We start from the raw sequence: 15,551 nt of genomic DNA on the forward strand, positions 1-15,551 counted from the left end.
TTTCCAAGAAGTTTTTTCGAGCTTCTTTTTTGTGTAGTTCTTTGTTTTTGAGCAGTGTTTCTAGCAATTATTTTGAGCGGTTTCCCAAACAGTTCTTCGTGAAAATTTTCGACCACTTCATATTTAAACAAAGCCCCTTCACACAACTAGAATTAGTAACAAAACCGTGATGGTGGTGAGAAGGCGCTGATCAAGGTTCCGATGAATACTTTTTGCCTCCCGTACGAGGTTAGTTGAACTATTAGGTGTACAACTTTGCTTCCGCCGTTTTTTTTCCCAAAATTTAAAGCTTTATTGCGAAAAAGTGCTTACAGATGTATTATTCAAAGTATTGTCCGTCGCTAGCGACAACTTTCTCCCATCTCTCCGGAAATTTTCGGATCCCGGCTCGAAAAAAGGAGTCCTTTTTTGACGCTATCCATGAAGCAATCCAGTTTTCCAACTCTTCGAAGAATTGAAAATGTTGATCTGCCAGGCCGTTTGCCATCGCACGGAATAGGTGGAAGTCGGAAGGGGCGACCACTGGGGAATACGGCGGGTGGGGCAAGACTTCCCATGTCAGCGTTTCCAGGTACTTTTTGACCACTTTTGCAACGTGAGGCCGAGCATTGTCGTGTTTGAGGATGACTTTGCCATGTCGCTCTTGATACTGTGGCCGCTTTTCTTTTAGCGCGCGACTAAGGCGCATCAGTTGCGTTCGGTAGCGATCTCCTGTGATGGTTTCATCCGGTTTTAAGAGCTCGTAGTAAATCACACCGAGCTGATCCCATCAAATACAAATCATAACCTTGGTGCCGTGAATATTCGGTTTTGCCTTCGACGAAGTAGCATGCTCTGGCTTTTCCCAATGATTTTCTGCGTTTAGGATTATCGTATCGAACCCACTTTTCATCACCGGTTACGATTCGATGTAAAAATCCCTCACGATTTTGTCTTTGAAGCAGTTGCTCACATACAAATAGACGGCGCTCGATGTCCCTCGGTTTCAACTCGTACGGCACCCAGTTTCCTTCTTTCTGAATCATACCAAGGGCCTTGAGACGTTTTGAAATGCCTTGCTGACTCACTCCCAACGATTCGGCAAGCTCTTCTTGGGTTTGGCACGAATCTTCATCAAGCAATGCTTCTAGTTATTCATCTTTGAAGGTTTTTTTTCTCTTCCACCATCATGTTTGTATTCGACATCGAAATCACCATTTTTAAAACGTTGAAACCACTCCCGACACGTTCTTTTACTCAGAGCCGCATCACCGTAAGTTTCTGAAATCATTCGATGCGCCTCAGTTGCATTTTTTTTTTCGAATTGTAACAGAAAAGTAAAACTTCCCGCAAATTGCGAGAATTGGGCACATAAACAGACATTTTCGAGCGTGAATAATACGAAAACAAGAACAACTGTCACTGAAACGGCGATGACGATTCGTTAGGCACTGTACACCCTCACTTTAAAGGCATTACCATCTATGTATTTAAACCAGCCTCAGCCGGTACAGCCACGAATCGGAAAACGGCGGAAGCAAAGTTGTACACATGATAAAATAAATAAACAAATGGTTAAGCCATGATAATGACTTAAGGAACAACGATAATCGGACATTGTTCGTTAATAATTGAATTTTCGCTCACTAATCATCTGGAATAAAAAGTTCAATCTACTTTGATCGACGTGAACAATTAGTTTTAGGTGTTATGATATCAAAAATCTATTTAAAGTTAGTCGAGCTGTAGATGTTTATAGGCTTATTACGATTTTATTTTACGAATTCCGCACCCCTTTACAGAAAACAAGAACGTAGTATTACCACAGACAAATTACAGACATGACAGTGACGATCTTTTTTTGTCGCATTTTCACGGTCCTCCGTGAAACTGGCAACGATGATAACAAATTCGTTGCACTGCTGAGTTCCCATCACCAAAATACAATGCAAATGTAATGAGAGCCCTTCTGATTCGTTAACTTATTGGTAAATATTGAGATTTTATATTTTATTTCAATTATTTGAAGTTCGTCTTGTGTTTATTTACATTAACCACAAGCGGACGATGTACAGCCGATGCGCATTATAGCAGTTAAATGAAAGTTTGAATACATCCTTTTTTCGTTTGTAGTAAAGCTGCATACAATCAGCCTCTTTAGCGCTGAAGAACATCGGAAAGCTCAGGATTCAACTTCCAGGTTTGTGACATTCTGCCATGTACCACGAAAAAGTCAGAGCAGATTACATGAATTATGTGAAAAATGTAAATCAATGGTACGAATATTTCAAAGAAATAAGCAAACCTCGTTCTTATGAAATGCTTCTGGAATGGAAAACCTTAGCTTATGTTTTTCAGTCAATTGTTCAACTTTTCGATCCATATAATTGTTGCAAGAGTTTAGTAAAGTGTGGTCTGATATTTATTGAAAGTTTCTTCTCACCCGACAAACATTTTGATTCTATATTCTTAACAGCAGACTTTGACTTCAGAACTTGATTCAAGTGCGACGTAAGGAGAGACGTTAAAATGTCAGCATGGTAGACATTCTAGTGCCTGGCTGCCTCATCGCAACAAGGGACACGCCTCAAATGATACAACTGTGTCCGCCTGAATTTCGTTCTGATTTCGGTTTTGATGTAGTCATCACCATCAGCCGTTTGCCCGACTGTTGACAGCCAAAGGACGAGATCCGCATGTCAAAATAAGCTTTCTTTTTTTCTAATTAATAATATTGTTTTAGTTTGGATGTTAGTTTCGGATCGAAACAATTGGTTTAATTCTAGTCTATATAGTTTATTTATAAAAAAAAAGTCCAGATTTGTATTCAAAAGTTTTCCAGCTGCTAGGAGAGGAATATTCTCGGAGTTAAGAGAATTAGTTCGTTTCATGGTGGTTCCATAGGCTCTGTTGGTGACCACCTATGTCGTTACAACATAAGCAGTCCGTATATCACAGAATTCGCATCATTGTGAATATAATCAAACAGAACTTTGAACATTTGCTTCGAGCTGCATATTTCCATTCCATTTGGAGATTCGGATTCATCTTCGTCGATGATCTCAAAAAAAGAGCCAGTGAGCCCCGTAGTTTACTCGAGGTCTTAACTGAACTTTCTTCGTGCCTTTTTCTCTTTCATTTTTCCTAAACTAAACAATGTTGATGATCAAATCCTTTTTACGATCTTGTTTTTACGTATCCTTGTCTCGATATTTCACCCTATGACCAAATCAGCTACCTTCAGAAAGCGAACTTGGTGTTTTTTCCATAATTCATTTAGCTAAAAACTTTACCTAACTGGCCAGTCAATGTCGTTGGGCAGCAGATTGAAGACCTTACCATTGTCGCCAAGCGCTGTCCTGAACGTTTACCACATATGCCTATCTGGAAGCGGCTAAGGATATACAGATCAAATGTAGTTGGTAATTGCTTTTATTTGTCAAATTCGATTACCTTAGGAAGTTCAAAGTACCGGGTACGAACCAGATTATTTTTAATTTTTGTAGGCACATACATGTCTTTATTATTTATTTTTGGTATTACGTCAAAAACGAAAACCGATTTTAATACAGCATGACTAAAAACCACTATTTTAATCCATTTTGGCATCATGCCACTGATAAAAAACGTACTAAATTGAGTGCGTTTTGCCCCCAAGGACAAAAGTCTCCCGCACTTCTCTGAACTACGTCCATTCGACGCTTTAATCCATGTGACTTACTGTTTCTCCCTTAAGTAATGGATTACAGCTGACTTCACAGAGTATTTGTTTACAAACAATCAATGGCTAACTTAGCATTGATCGAATCGATTCAGATTGAAAAGTGCTGATCGAAAAGACTAAAGACCTCTGTGATCAGTGTAGTCTCAACTATTCGTGATTTGATTAGTTCGCATACTTCCAGTGTTTACATGAATGAGTGGATGATCCAGTGGATGAACTGATTCCTGGAAATAGCAAATGAATCCTGTTTTACGTTTTTTTTTTCTTCTGTTGACTAGAAATCACTAGTCACAGGCGAATCCTGTTTCTCACACAACCGCTAGACCGGGTGTTGAACTCCTACGAATGGATTGCTTGTTGACACCTGTTCAACAATAAATTGATTACTCCCATCGAGCTGCGATTGCCGTGCGGACATTCAATTGAGCAAATAACGCATCATCCATCATAGCTCGGAATGCTTCGCGGCCAGTAGCAACGGAAGTCTCTCGGACGTAATCGAAGTAGCCGAGCTGATTCTGCACTGCACCCGATTATCTGCGCAGCACTGGCCCGACTGGTCCGTATGTCCGTGTGTCGTGAGGGTGCGAATGCTGAGTGCTCGATTAGTCGTCGCACAGCCGATCCGACTTAGTGGTAGGTAGGTAGGTAGATGGCAGTTCCAACGCAGCGCGGTGTTGAATTTGCGCGTTGCATTTTCACTGCTCCGACTCGGCTAGTGGTTTGTGTCTGTATGGTGCATGACATTCACGATGCATATAAGCGTCATTCTAACGACCACTAAAACGCTTCTACGGAGTTCTGCGCGGTGGTCGGTGAATTCCTGTGGGTGTGTGTCCGAGCGCTCTCGATGAGTTTCGTACTTGACACTGACATTGACAATTAAATGCTGCGCTTCTGGTCGGTCGGTGTTTTTTTTTGCTGCTAGGGTTACCAACCGAAAGACGGATGCGGACGTTTTTTTTTTGCTGCAACCATGTCATCTTGCGGTTCGGCGATCTCCTCTCAAGTGGGACTGCAAATGGTTCAACTATTTCCGGAATATACTCCGCAGATCGTTGCTTCGATGTCGGCTCATGGTCACCCCAGTCAGTGCCGAGTGCGAGCAGAACGACATGTGATTGTGGTTGCACTTTCAACTGCACGACACGCCTCGAGGGGAATTCAGACTCATATTCTACTCTGCATATGTGCGAAGACGGCCGACGCCGCCGCCGCCGCGTACACGGGAACTACCACAATTGTAGCACGCAACGCATAGTGTTCAGCTCAATCGGGCTAACAAATGTGTGCCTGCCTGAGCAGTGCGTCGTTTGCCGCGCTTCCTCCGCCGGGTGACGTCTGTTACACTCAGCCATGCCCGAGTCAGGTATGGATGGTTTTTTGCATCCACAGGAGGAGTGATGCAAATGATTTTGGTGATTTTTCTTTTTATTCCGTCTTATCGATGGATTTGTTTGAAACGTTTAGACGCATAAGCTTCTGGATGTTTGGAAATTGCATGGAAGCAAAATTTACCTACGTAACTAGCCAAACAAAGCAACATTCTAATACAAAACAAAGATGATACTGACCTAAGAAAGGTATATACGAATTTATGAATACTGTACAAGGAGATAATTCACGAATTTCGCGCTAAATCGTATTCTGAGTTGGCAGTTTCTCAGTTTTAAATTAAACTTGCTGTACATGAAGACTTTGTCCAAAAAAAAACAACTTCGCATACTCTATTTTTCCAAAAATGATCTAGACTATTTTTTTTAAAAAGGATTTTTTTATTTTATTTATCAAATGGCTGCAGTAGAAAAATAATAATTTTTTCAAAAAAGTATTGTCATGTTGTTTCTTACAAAATTATTCAAGCATTCGAATGAAAATGTTGAAAGAAATCCTGATCGACTTCCACACTAAAAAAAATCGATTTTGAACATTTGAAGTTAAAAAACGTGATTAATCCACCTAGCAGTGAGATGATACCTTTTTTTATCAATCCGCATGTGTTTTTTGCATGAATATTCTTCGGTGTTTAAGTTTTCATGACGTTATTTTAATGACCGTCGTTTTAAGCGACAATTTGAGATTGTAATCACTCATTACTCTGTAATGTCGAAACTGCAAATAGGATCGAATTTAAATTTAGAAGTGTGATAATCGATTAAACATGCCATGATATGTAAGTTTGTTTAGAGTTTACGGTAATTTACGGTACTTCCAGAGCCGGTATTCAGGAACCAGCATAACCCAAACCGATTCGTATGGGCATATGACGAATAAATTACAACAGTTTTGAGTCAAACTTTGAAGCATAATTGGATAAAATAATTAATTTTTGTATGTATGTATAAAACTAATTATTTTGTATATAAGTTTATTTTAGTTTGAATTTTTGTTTCTGAAATTTGATTAGGCTTTTTTTGAGAAAACGATTGAGCTTTGAGAAACGATTTTATACTGGAACCGGAATTCTAAAATCGGTATGGCCGAAGTCAGATAATTTCACCTGAATAGCTGTATAGTTTACATTTATTTCAAAATATTTGAAAATCAGTGAAGACATCTTTGAGAAATCATAACACGAATTAAATTTTTAGGTGCCTTCTGAATCGACAACTGAATACCACTAAAACTGAAAAAAGTTAATATTTTTTATCGACTATCCAAATCTGCTAACCCGATAAACCTGATTAATTTATGTGGAATCACCCTGTATCTCCAAAACCGGAAGTTGGATCTGATTGAAGAGCAAGATGTTTTATAGAATCTTGTAACTTTTCATTTGAATCTTAGATCGGTTCAGCCATCTACGAGAAGAATGAGTTACACAATTTTGATTTCGTTTCATATATCATCCTGTAGTTCCGGAACCAGAGGTCGGAACCAAATATAATTCAGGAACTTTGTTTGGGAGCATACGACTTTTCGTATGAATCTGAATTTTTAGAAAAGAAATTTTCAGAGAAAATTGAGTGAAATTATTTGTCACACACGCATTTGCTGATCTCGACGAACTGATTCGAATGGTATATGGATGTTATGTTCTTCCAGCATTTATTGCTGTAAGTAGTTTAAAACAATATAATTAAAAAAAAAATCTGCCATCATCTGGTTTATATATGTCCCATTCGAACGATTATGTTGCCAAAAACGAGCCGTGCTAAAATCGGTCCGAGGCCAATTGTCATGAAAAAGGATGCTGTACACAGTCTTTTTGGTACTTAGAAACAATTGAATGTAACAGAATAAAAAATCGTGTTTTCCGTTGCTCCCAAGCATTGCTTTGTCATACAGCGTTCAAAACTCCTACTGCTGGAATAGGGGGAAAAGTCGTTTACACAAAAATTTCGATATCTCCGTTAAAAATGGACGGATTTTAACAATCTATGGCTTGTTGAATAGGTATTATCGTGCGGAATCTAAGTCTGAAAACATATTCTGTTTTCAAGGTCAATTGTGACAGATACTCTCAAAAAACTGAAAATTTTGACATAAAACTTCGTATAACTCAAAAAGTAAACATCCGATCTCAAAATCATTCAATAGCGTTTTGGGTGACGGGGAGACCTTTCATTTGCGACTAGTTTGATCAAAATCGGTCCAGCCATCTCTGAGATCTCGACCTCTTAGTTGACAACACACATACAGACACACACACATACACACACCCACACAGACATTTGCTCAGTTCGTCGAGCTGAATCGATTGGTATATGTCATTCGGCCCTCCGGGCCTCGGAAAAATTTTCGAAAGTTTGAGCGAATTCTATACCTATTTTTTATATATATAAAAAAAGGTAAAAACACAAAAAAACATTATTTCCTTGTCCAAACTGGTTTTTTCAGCGTATTTTTATTTATAATTGAATGAGACTCAGTGTGTTAGAGGATATAGCCTAATATAGCAACTCAGTACATTTTTATTAATCAAGAACTTCATTGAAAAGAGTTTATGTCATTAAACAAATATTGCATTATTGTTTCTTTATTTTCTTGTTTAGTTCTGAGGAAAGCTCGGAGAAAGAAATAACCACCGCAGCATTATGTATTAAACTTTACACAAGTATTTGTTTATTTTTATATATAATATTTGTCTTAAAGCTATCTTTATACATGTTATTTTTTATTTTTCTACATAAGAAAAACATTTTTGTTTCATCTTCTGAATTGGAATAGCTTTTCGCCTCCACTTTGCAACTAGGAATAGGCACAAAACTTTGGAATTTCTGAGTGCCGGATACTGATTTGGCGTTATTATACAGTTTTTCGAATTCGAGTTCGGACGTTTTGTTGTACTGTTCAGTGGAGATGTGGCAGAAATTTTACATCGTAATATCTTCATCTGTTTGTTCAACTGTCCAGTTATATAACTTCTGGGGGGTTGGTCTGGTATTTCCATAGTTGTGGGCAAGACTGGCTCTTTTCGCCATTCGTTTGAGAGTGCCACCAATAGCATCACATGCACTTTTTCCTTATCATATTGCAAAAAAAATGTTACGAAATTAAATTATTACGATAACACTTCGGATATTTTATCTTCATTGTGAATGTTGATTGATTCGATTGATCCATAATGATAATTAACCTAGAACAGCTCTTCACAATTATTGTTACTAGACTGCTTTTAAGCCTTAGTTTTATAGTACTATTTATTGGTAAAATGAGTATTGATGCAAGTAAAGTACAGGTAACCCGAGTAATATGTCACACAATTTATCTTGATATGAAAACGTTCAGGTAACGGTTATAAGATTGGTAACCAAAAGTAGGAAACCGTTCTTAGGTAGAAATTGCAGAAGCACGTGTGAAGTTATCTTGACCTAATCTTGTATATTAGGGCGTATTTCCTGTGTGTTGCTATGCGAGCGTGAGAACCTCGCTTTGTCTTACCTGCTTTAGTTTAAATTAACTACCAGCAACGACCACACGCTCATTTGAAAGTTTAAATTAAAGTTTATCATTAATATATACCAAATTCGATACTGATACTTTTTGCATTGTAAATAGCAGTTTGGAAATCCGTGAAATCTACACACCAATTGGATTCTGAAATGATTATGACTTTAATTGGTTATTTTTCGATAAAATTACACTGAAAAATATCACTTTGAACAGGGAAACGATTTTTTTCTTAAACGTGCCCCACTTGAATTTGTGACTGTAGATACGGAACATAACACCTATCTTGTAACTATATTTCATCCAAATCAAAAATGTTTTATTTTCGAAAATTGAATTTAAATTTTCAAAATCGATTTTTTCAGTGTATGAGTCGGTCAGGACTTTTCTTCAATATATATTTTTTAACTTGACTGATTTTGTAAAAACCACTCATACTACACTTTTTTGGATGATTTATCATTTTCCGACTACAGCCGCTTGAAGAAAAATGGTAAAAAAAGTTTGGCCCTTTTCAAAGACAGTCTAGATCATTTTTTGAAAAACAAAGTATGCAAGCGGTTTTGTTTTGTGGCAAAGTACATATATAGTGTTAAATATTCAAATTTTATTCGATATACTGAAAATATTAGACTACAACAACATAATATTATTCTCAACATCTGCTGCTTAGCCATTGTAGACTAGCTGGCGCACCTTCTTGCGAACGTTCCTCATTGAATTCCGTACAGACTTCTTGGCGACAAGTTTTAACGCTTTTTTCCAATCTTTTTCGAACTGTTGAATGGTTTCGGCTGCCGAGACATGTTTCCTAAGATGTGTCTTCGTTAATGCCCAAAATTCCTCAATTGGTCGAGATTGTGGGCAATTTGGCGGATTCATGTCTTTTGGGACGAAATTGACATTTTTGGTAGTATACCATTCTACCGTTGAATTCGAGTAGTGGCAAGAAGCAAGATCCGGCCAGAAGACAACAGGATCCTTGTGGCTTCGAATCATTAGTAGAAGTCGTTTTTGTAAACATTCCTTGATGAATATTTCGCTCTTCATTGAAGCAATGGTGATGACGGGTTTCGAAATCTTACCGCAGCTACAAATTGCTTGCCAGACCATAGCTTTCTTACCAAATTTTTCGACTTCAATCGATGTCTTGGACTGATTTAACACTTGCCCTTCTCGCACTGTATACTATTGTGGTCCCGGCGAAGGATGTGTAATCAAGTTTCACGTAGGTTTCGTCGTCCATGATTATGCAGTTCGAATTTCCAGCAAGAATCGTATTGTACAGCTTTCGAACTCTCGGCCTGATCGATGCTTCTTGTTTCGGACTACGTTTTACGGTGCTTCTTATAGGTTCGAAGATTCAAACGTTCTTTAGCACGAACAACATTTGACTTCAAAGTGCCCACTTTTTTGGCCACATCCCGAACTGAAACCTCCTTCTTTTGCTCGAACGCCTTCAGTATACGTTTATCCAACTGAGGGTTAGCAGAACCTTTTTTTTGACCCGTTTTCGGTTTATCCTCAAAGGTTTTATCCTTACCGAACTTCCTGATTGCATTTTCACTTATTCCTTAAATTTTTGCTATCTATCTCAGTGACAGTCCGCGTTCTGTGCACCATTTGTACACAATTTTTCGACGTTGTTCTGCTGAAAGTCCACGCATTTCGAAACAAACTAATGAAAACGAATAAACAATTGCACAAGTGGTTAGAGAAGAGTGTAAACAACAGGACGCAGCCATAAAAATTCCTGAAAAGGATCATTCGGTTTCGGAAGATTGTGTTTGTAATCCAGGAAGTAGACTGCCATTCCAAGTCATTTGTAAGTTTCAGTCTTGACCTAGAAGAAATCATTACCTGAACATAATCGTAGCACAAATCGTAGAATCGCTGATATATTTCAATATTCCATATAGCTCAATATTTGAGTGAAAGAAACTATCAAAATGATGTAAAGCAAAGTCCTGGCATTACATTCCTTTTGTGGAATTTGGTCTTATTGTTTCAACAGACTTCGCAGCCGATTCTTAGTGTACAGAATCATTGCATGGCTAGTACTATGGATCCTACTCACACTAAGAATCCTTCCAGGTCGGGGCTCGAACATACGACAACTGACTTGTAAGACCAGCGTCCTATGTATTGAACCGCCAACCCGGGACATCAAAATGATGTACGGGATTGATTTCCAGTTTTCAGAAGAGCCAAATTGTGGAATTCTCTGCGATGTATAACACTTTTCAAACATTTTCTTTAACGCCAAGCAGCAAAATGCTAGCGTTATTTGCGCTTGTTTGGTGCGAAAAGAGCACAAAGCTAATGAAATTATTCTAGATTTGCACTAAACTGATGATTTTCACCTCTGATTTGCAAAGAGGTAATCTTTATAGTTCTTTAGATAAAATTTGGAACCATTAGAAGGACTGATTTTGCATAATGTTCCCCGTCGTTGTCCAGCTTTCTCCAATGCAAACGACCAGCAACAGGATGACGCAATCGATCTCCTTTGAAGAGAAACTTCAATACTGAAGTGAATTTTTGATGCTAGAACTGGAACTGCAATTGACTTAAGACGGTTTCCCCGGAGCGGTCGTTTGAGTTTATTGAAAAGCCAGAAGTCACTGGGAGCTAAATCTGGCGAATACAGTGGTCGAGAAACGATATTGGTTGAATTTCTGGCGAAAAAATCACGAAGAACAATGAGTGATTTTGGAATCAATCGTGCTTTCACTGATTTTTAGGCTCAAATGATTTTTCAAAATGGTTTTTACGATCCCTCAAGGTCTCTGACTGTTAATCGTCGATTTTCGAGCACCAATTCAACGTTTTCTTCGTTAGCTGATTTTGATGGCCGTCCTGGACATGGTTCGTGGTCAACGCGTTCTCGACCCCTTTAAAAAACTTGTACCAATCGAAACCACTTGTTCGCGACATACAATTATCACCGAAGGCCTTTTGTAACCTTCTAACCGTTTCGGGACCAGAAATTTGATTCCGCACACAAAATTTATTGGAACATTTTTGTTGAAATTAGTTTCCCTCATTGTAAAAAAAATCCGATAGCACTTTTTAATACTTCAGACGAATACCAAACACTAATGAGTATTTTGACGTGACACTTGGCACAGATGTCACTGACAGTCATACCAACCTAGAAAAAAAATTTCGACGAATAAGATTTCCTCGCGAAACAAAAGTCTTACTAGATTTTGTCTACAGTGGTAAGTCGTATTCACGATAAAAATGAAACATTTTTAAAGTTGATCTGACACAGATACAGGCTGAACCATGTACCTTACACGTGTGTTTGAAAGGCTGGGTATGTTTGACACTTATTTAACGTTAGAAAACTCTCGCGGCCTTTTTATACGTGAACGCTCTTTAGAATCTGAATTTACATTTTACTCGCCTACTATATTTAGATATTTTGCTCATAAAAAAAAGGTTATAATCAAATTTCCGTAAATCGATTCCAACAAAACACTAACGCAAAAGCTCTCGTGATGAATTATATTTCTACCCTAGGCCAACTTCAAACGGTCATAACTGGAATCAAAATAATGCCCCAGTGTAAAGGAAAAACTTAACTTCATATTGAACCTGTGACAGCTGATTTAAATTTTCCAGAACAATGACTGATGATGGGAACTATTTTTTTCTTCTCTAAACAAATCGAAAAATGGCTAAGTTAAACAATTTAATGATAGGATTATAATATTAGGCGATTTCAATCTTCCCGGGATTCAATGGACTTACTGTTCATCTGGACATTTGTTTCCCGATGCTCTGCGTTCTTCTATTTCTCATACAACCTGGAAACTTCTGGATGATTACAACACAGCCGGCCTAGTTCAACTGAATAATCATTACAACAGCAACAACCGAATGCTAGATCTCATCTTTACCAGCCAAGAACTATCCAACAAGTGTTCATTAATTAATGCGCCCGTCTCGCTAGTGAAAACTTGTCACCACCACCCTCCCCTTATAATCAATATTTGTGAGAGTGATCCAGTTGTCTTTGAAGCAGTTGCCGAGGAAATCTATTACGATTTCAAGAAGGGAACGCCGCTATGAATCATTTTTTTTTTCTGAGCCTGAATTGGAACTATTTACTTTCTGATAATGACAGTAATTCTGTTGCTCTATTATGGACGAATATTGTGTCATATGCAATTGACCAATTTATACCTAAAAATATATATATCGTAAATCTGTACCCTCTTCTTGGTCAAATCCCACTTTAAAACGTTTCAAAGCTGCCAAACGATCAGTACTAAAAAAATTCGCTAAACGACCTTCATTACTTCTTAGATCATATTATGTTCATCTCAATAATCGCTATAAACGCCTGAACAAATCGCTTTATTGCGCGTTTCAACGTCGTATCCAAAAAAATCTTAAACTCAACCCTAAACACTTTTGGAACTGCGTGAACGAACAGAGGAAAGAATCAGGATTACCGACCTCAATGAGACTCGACGGCATTGAAGCATCTACCACGCTTGGAATTTGCGATTTGTTTCGCAAACATTTTAGTAGTGTTTTCTCTGAAGAACATCTAACTGATCAAGGAATATCTCTTGCGGCGAATAATGTCCCTCTTCGGTCTCCAATTGGATGTCATCCTATTATCTCAACTGCTACTGTGAGCTCAGCATGTGCCAAGTTAAAACAGTCATCAAGTGCTGGACCCGATGGAATCCCATCTGTGGTAATAAAAAACTGCTCTGGCAGCCTATTAGTTCCATTATCCATTATATTCAACTGCTCCTTACGTTCAGGAACTTTCCCAGAAATATGGAAGAAATCCTATGTGTTTCCTGTTTATAAAAAAGGAAACAAGTGTACAGTATCCAACTACCTCGGAATAGCAGCTTTGTGCGCCGTATTTAAGCTGTTTGAAACTATAGATCTGGATTTTATAACACATAATTGCTCTTACTATATATCTGAGACTCAACATGGTTTCATACCGAATCGTTCGACGTCTACAAATTTAGTATCCTATACTTCCTTTATCATACGTCCGTTACAATCACGACTACAGGTAGATTCTATCTACACCGATTTCTCCGCTGCGTTCGACAAGATTAATCATCAAATAACAATCTCAAAGTTAAATAGACTAGGATTTAACGGGCCATTTCTGAGTAGGCTCCACTCATATCTTACTGGTCGCGAAATGATAGTGAAAATAGGAGACTGTACAACCTTACCATTCGCCGTTACCTCTGGAGTTCCTCAAGGAAGTCACCTTGGACCGTTTATATTTTTACTTTATCTCAACGATCTAAATTTTTCGATCAAGTGCATGAAGCTATCGTTCGCCGATGACTTCACATTATTTCATGTCATCAAATCCGACTATAATATTTCACAAATTGTTATGGAATCAAGTTTCGACTATAATATTTCACAAATTGTTCTGGAACGTACATCGTCTGTGAAGGACCTTGGTGTCCTCCTGGACTCTAAGTGAAATTTCAAGGAACACATTGAGTTTACTATCTCCAAAGCCTCCAAGCTGCTAGGATTCATTTTCCGCGTTACTAAAGAATTCGATGATGTACATTGCTTGAAAGCATTATATTGTGCCTTAGTTCGCTCTACGCTCGAATACGCCTCGGTTGTCTGGTCACCGTACTACCAAAACGATATCCAACGCATTAAAGCAATTCAACGGAAATTTGTTCGATTTGCTCTGCGTCGGCTTTCTTGGAGAAACCCTTGGAACCTCCCAAGTTACCACGTCAGATGCAAACTGATTGACCTTGATTTGTTATCTGTCCGTCGCGACGTCAGCAAGGCTACTTTTGTGGCTGATCTCCTCCAGTCAATAATAGACTGCTCCGAGCTCTTACAGCTTTTACAAATAGATATCCATCGCCGTAATCTTAGAAACTATTCTTTTCTTAGGACCCCCTATGCTAGAACTAATTATGGGTGTGCCGAATATTCAACCACTGTTCCAATTCATTCGACTTTAATCTAATCACGAAACGTTTTCAAGAAATTGATCCTAGGGTTACTATCTAATTAGTTTCAGTTTCAGTTAGTTTAGAAATGCTATGTTGAAGTGAAATGTATCATTTGGATGATTGTAATCTGTTGATGCTAAAGATGATGAGGTTTTATGCCTGTTGGAGAGCAAGTTTGACAGAAACTTACTCCACCGGTCTTTTCCCTGCTTCAAATAAACAAATTCGAACATTACTCCTACCAAGCTGTTGCAATAGCAATAGTTGAAATGCGTAGACGGACTGCTGCAAGCAGGAAATCAATTAGCGATCAATTTGTACTTGTCACTCATGAAGACAGATACACATTTTAATAATCTAGCGGATCTGGCTACGATCAATCTCTGTGGAAGGGTTAAGTCTATAATACAGTGAGAACGCAATGAGGCAAATAATGAATATAAAACTCTTCACGATTTTAATACACAACAAATGCCTGATAAAAACTACGAACCGAAACCCAAAACTACTTCTTCAGTATGTAATTATGGGAAATTAATCTACTGCCCACCGAGCCAGGATCTTCTAATAAAATTCATACAAAAAAAAACGTGAATTCAAACACGCAAAATCATGCCACAGCCGGCATAATCCCTCCCCCTCCATATCCATTGCTGCACGATATCTTTGACATGACAATCGCAACAGATGGAAAAGGTAACGGATAAATTATTTCATACTGCAATATCCAACAAAATGCGTTCTGTATTTCGGTCCGAAAAAAAATAAACACATAAAAAAACGAGACATTTCAATTTGTGCTGCACCCACCGGTAATTACTCTAATGCAAGTACGGTTGGTGATGTGCAGCGACAGGAGCAACAATAACAACCCATCATTTGTTATAGCTCTAATTTTTGCGTTTCTGTGTCTCTCGAAAGTAGAGTCAGATTCAGAGTGTGTGTGTGTGACTGTGTGTTCCCGCTCTACA

General features: G+C 38.2%; 1 protein-coding gene across 17 annotated transcripts in view; it reads left to right on the forward strand.

Annotated features, from left to right (window-relative positions):
* Positions 1–15,551, forward strand: part of LOC131425800 (protein tramtrack, beta isoform) — a 522,944-nt gene that overhangs the window by 128,393 nt on the left and 379,000 nt on the right. The gene's annotated exons all lie outside the window — the stretch shown is intronic.

The sequence above is a fragment of the Malaya genurostris genome, chromosome 1 (genome assembly GCF_030247185.1).
Source record: "Malaya genurostris strain Urasoe2022 chromosome 1, Malgen_1.1, whole genome shotgun sequence".
NCBI classification, from domain to species: domain Eukaryota; kingdom Metazoa; phylum Arthropoda; class Insecta; order Diptera; family Culicidae; genus Malaya; species Malaya genurostris.